At 39.3% G+C, this 5,081-nt stretch overlaps 1 pseudogene; it reads right to left on the bottom strand.

The window, feature by feature from the left end:
• Positions 1 to 814: 814 nt before the first annotated feature.
• LOC124965997 (protein FAM3C-like) lies at positions 815 to 1,356 on the bottom strand (annotated as a pseudogene).
• Positions 1,357 to 5,081: the final 3,725 nt, after the last annotated feature.

The raw sequence follows: 5,081 nt of genomic DNA, 5'->3' as shown, positions 1-5,081 counted from the left end.
TTGGTATATGCCAATAACAAGGAAAATATATACCTGTGTTGCTCTAAATATACTGTTTTAGCTGTCCTAAGTGACCTAATTAGATCAGGGAGGGGACTTGGCCTGGTTCTTCAGGTTTGTGCAGTTTCCACCTCCAGCTTCACTCTACTAGCTTATACAAGATCAAGTTTTTGACATCACTAACACAAATTTCATAAGGTGTGGTCCTGAAGACCACCTACATTTACATATTGACTTTTTGCTGTGTGCATTAAAGAATTTGTTGTGCTTTTCACAAATCTGATATAAGTTTTCATATCCAACACTTTATTTCTTGGTTTCTTTGGAAGAGAAAATAAAGAATAAGAGTTACATCAGGAGAAATGGACTATAAGGTGATTTTGCACACACAACTAGCCAAATCTCTTTTGACTTTAAAAGATAATGTTATCACAAGGCCAGATACATACCTATACATATATTTATAAACAAAATCCCCTTCATAAAGGCCATATTACTCCATGATCAATTTTCACAGTGACCACATATATATCAATATGTTGTTCACAATCTGATCAGTAATTCACTGGTTATGCTTTTAGAATTGATATGTGTCATTATCATAGCAGTCTAAATGCTGTACTTCCAAGGAAATGTTCAGTGATTTGCCCATGAGGACTACTTACAAAGACAGCTATTTACGTTAGCAACACAATAATCCTGACATCACACACCAAGATGACTGCATGCTCTTAAAATATTTACAGGTAGTTTGTTCTTTGAGTGTCTCATTAATACTGAAAGTGCACTTCCTTCAATTTTCTCCATATTTCCTTCAGTCTTGTTTCTGGGGAATGCATCCTTCCATTTCTACAACTTCAGGCAATCCTTCATATTTATTTGTATCCTTATTGTTCTTTATGTGCACTTCAAAGGAGTTTTTTGTCTTAACGCCCTTCCCACCACAGAAGACCCAGTTGTATCTAAATCTAAGACTAGTTATAGACGTGCTGCCCAATTCAGCAGTGAGCCATCCTGCCTCATCATTGAGTTTCGTTGCTCCATCATCATATGTTCCCATTAATACTATTCTATTCTTTATGACCTTCAGAAACTCAATAAATGGTGCAACATCTGCTCCCCACATGTCAAAATACTTAGTGTCTAATACTTCTCCTGTTTTCCCATTTGCCAAGGCAAGTTGATCCCTCTTCCAACACTATTCTTCACACTACAGTCAGCTGTGTCCAATGCCAATCTTGCAAAGAGATTTCCTAAACTTGTATCCATTTTTATTTCAAATACTTGAGAAATATCATAAAATGCCAGTAAAAACACTGCCACGGCTACCAAATTTGCAATACCTGCTACCCGCATGTTTAGTTTTTCAGGCTTTGAAACTTTTCATTAAAGGTGCTCCTGCCGAGCCCGCCTTCTGGTCTCCCTGAGATCAGTCCCTCCGGAGGCCAATGGGAGCCACCTTCTGTGCTTGCCTCAGCTTCCTCCTGGACTCCTCTGGCTTCCCCTCACCTGCTGCCAGTGGCCAAGAGGAAGTCAACTCGCCTCCTGTCCTCCTCCCATGCTTCCCCCATGGCTACCAATCTATATTTTAGATTTTAAGAGTTCTGCAGTTCTGCCAAACAGATCATTTTCCATGAACATTGAAATGATTTAAAATGATGATGAAAGTAGAATAAAAGTAAATGAGCTTTATAATTGTAATACAAAGCTGCTCCCCCTGTCCTTTCCTTTGCATCACAACCTAGTTTGTCAGTCTGAAAACTGCAATCCCCACCCTTTCCGTTGCATCACAACCTAGCTTGTCAGTCTGAAAGCTCCTCTCCCTGCCCTTTCCTGTGCAGCCATTTTCCCTACCTCCCAACTACTTGTCAGTCTGTGAACATCCTAGCTAGCTATTGGTTCATCAGTCAGCTTACAAGTATCCTTCTCCATTATTGGTTCCCTGTTAGCCCAGTGGAATTCAACTGCTTAAGGCTAACTTCCCACCATCTTTTCTCTTGTTTTCTCTCTCCTCCTCACTTTTCCACTCTCTCTAGTGTGCACCCTTTTCTTTTCCTCTCTTTTCTTCTCATTTTCTCTCTTACCCTGCAGGGAGACAATGTTTGCTTAATAAACTCCCTTATGTGATTTCCCATGTCCAGCGTGGTTTTTGTGGGAATTTCTTACAATATTAACAATGCATTCTCTCTCTCTCTCTCTCTCTCTCTCTCTCTCTCTCTCTCTCTCTCTCTCTCAGTACTGAGACTTGAACCCAGAACTTCATGCATCCTAAGTAAGCCCTCCACCACTGAACATCCCCAATTCTTTTTTATTTTGAGACACAGTCTTGCTAGGTTGCCCAGGCTGGCCTCAATCCTCCTTCCTCTGCCTCCCTAGTAGCTGTTATTTTAGGTGTCAGCCACCATGCCTGGCTCCTCTCCTCTTAGCATTGTGTAATGAATACCTGCAACTGTCACAGCACTTTCAGGCCAGCAGGTACAAAGCAGGTGATAGTGGCTGGCCCAGGGAACTACTGCCCCCAGATTCAGGGTGGCTGCTCAGGCATGTTGTGGCTCCACCCAGCTCCAGCTCATTTCCCTTGGGTGGAATATCATGATGGAATGCTGGAGATTGAAGGACTCTGAACTAGGGATCATCAAGACTGCTGCTCCTCACTCTCTGTGGTCCCTCTGACCTTCCACCAGACACCCCTCCCCCTCCAGGCCCACCTCTTCTGACCTGCCCCTCCCATCCTCCTCCAGGCCCACCTCTTCCAGGTCCATCTTTTCTGACCCCACCTCTCCTCTAGGCCCACCCCTTCTCTAGGCCTCCACTCCTGCTGGGCTAGGATAAGCAGGCTGTCACCTCAGTAAGCTAATTGGCAATATGTTTATAATGGTACACAACACAATGTCTGTTGTACAAATATTAATGCCCTACATTGAATGAAATACCTTGATTGTATTAGGCTTTGATATACTATAAAGTAAATTTAGCAAAGTCACCTCTTTCTCTTTCCTCTAGATCATGAACATTTGAAATAAAATCAGAATTTGTGAAAGGTCGGGTAACACTTAGTTGTGAGCCCTGGTGATACCGGGGTCTTTTCCAGTGGGAGATCTCTAAGCAACAGTCCAAGCTTTTATATGCTAATTGATTGATTTGTAATTTCCTTATTTTAGTGTCATTTTGCAATATCTGTATTTATAAGAAAATTCCCCATGTCTTCCCGGTTCCCAGTTCTGTGCAGTAGGTTCCTATTCAACTTTTAATTTTTCCTCTTTTTGGTTTTCTACAAAATTCTTAATCCTGTGAACTCTGGCTATCTTTCATCAGCAATATTTTAAAGATATACTTCTAACTTACTTTGTTTTTGATTGAGAGAATTGTCTTGTTTGAAATTTCCCATGGTAATATTAAATGATTTTAATTAATTTCTGCTTATTAAGATGTCTTAGGGGGCTGGATGTGGAGCTCAGTGGCAAGAGCACTTGCTTAGCACATGAGAGGCCTTTGGATCCCAACACCTGCCTACCCTACCCCACATGCAGAAGATGTCTTTCATAGAACCCAAGCATCAGAAGTTCCCAGAGGTATGATATTAAAAGATTATGTATTTACATATATGCATATACACCACAATACACTGCTTCCAAATTTTGGTCAAATGATTCTAAGCAAAAATTTCAAATCAGTTTTAGAAGATAGAAACAGAATGGTGATATTTTTAATGCCAACTATTGATATTGCATACTTAAAACCACTATAGATGAAATTTCTTCAGGACTCAAATCATTAAAGTATATGAGAGCAGTCCTAGCTGCTTTTTGTAAGTCTAGACATTTACTAAGAGTAAACTTTTTAAACAAACATGTTTTTTCTTCTTTTCAAATTTAGGAAGCATATGCATGTGTCTTATTAAAGCTGTTCATCAGAAAGTTTATCTTATTCCTTGCAAGCAAGGGGATGGGACTTCTAATGAGCATGATGCTTCATATATTTTCAGGAATAATTGTTGGAGAACTCTATTAAGTGTTTTGTCTTTGTTCAAACTATTGTTTAAAATGTACCAACATGCTTTTGATTTCAGAAATTTGAATTTCTTCTTTTGAGATTATGTTTTTTATTAGTACTTAGGGTTATTTAATGTGGGAAGTGCCATGATTATCTTATTCTCATGTCAGTGCCCCTATGTGTTTATAAGATCACTTGTAGAAGGGAGTTGAGTATATCTTATATTTGTTGTGTTCACTAGAAAATTACATACACTTTTTACCCTATTTCAAAGGGTTATCATATTTGAATTAGTAGAAGCAGAGATTAGACATATTACTATTGTGAGTTGAACAAAGTACAGACTTAGTTTAATCCTTTTGAGGAGGCTGACATAATGTCTTCTGCCCTGTTCTACACCTGCTGTGGTTGTCTATGATCAGATGTCTGGCCTGGAGAATTTTTTGACACTGGAGACTTAACCCAAGGTCTTGCACATGGTAGGCAAGCACTTAGCTACATACATCCCCAGCCCTTTTTGAAATTTTATTTTGAGGCAGGGTCTTGCTAAATAGCCCAAGGAGTCCTCAAATTTGCAATCCTCCTGCCTTAGTCTCTCAAGTGGCAGAGATTACAGATGTGTGTCAAAGTGTCTGACTTGTCCTGCAGGATTTTGATGTTAGGATCTTATGTTTCCAACATATTCATAATTTCCTAAGATAGACTATATTCATTTTCTTGTTACTAGTCAATAAATCCTTCTTGCTGTCTTGATAGTCTGCTTAATGTGAACATACTTTACAATGTGACACTGCTGTTCATGATAGTCTAGCTGTGCAAGCTGTGGTAGTTCATAATAGTAAGGAGTGTATTTTGATTTTGATAGTCTGAACTATGTTTCCAGTCAACATGTTTCCTAGGAGTAGTGCTTATTTATTTTCTATTTGATTACACAAATAAGACACAAATTCTTTTTCTTTTTTTTTGTGGTACTAAGAATTGAACTCAGGGTCCCCTGCATGCTGGGCAAGCACTCTTCCACTAAGCTCCATAGATCCTTTAGTTATCATTAGCAACATGACAAGGTATAGTGATAATAAAATCACTTA

This window comes from Sciurus carolinensis, chromosome 16 (assembly GCF_902686445.1).
Source record: "Sciurus carolinensis chromosome 16, mSciCar1.2, whole genome shotgun sequence".
NCBI lineage: Eukaryota > Metazoa > Chordata > Mammalia > Rodentia > Sciuridae > Sciurus > Sciurus carolinensis.
The sequence above is the reverse complement of the archived record's forward strand: the minus strand, read 5'-3'. Positions and strand labels throughout refer to the sequence as shown.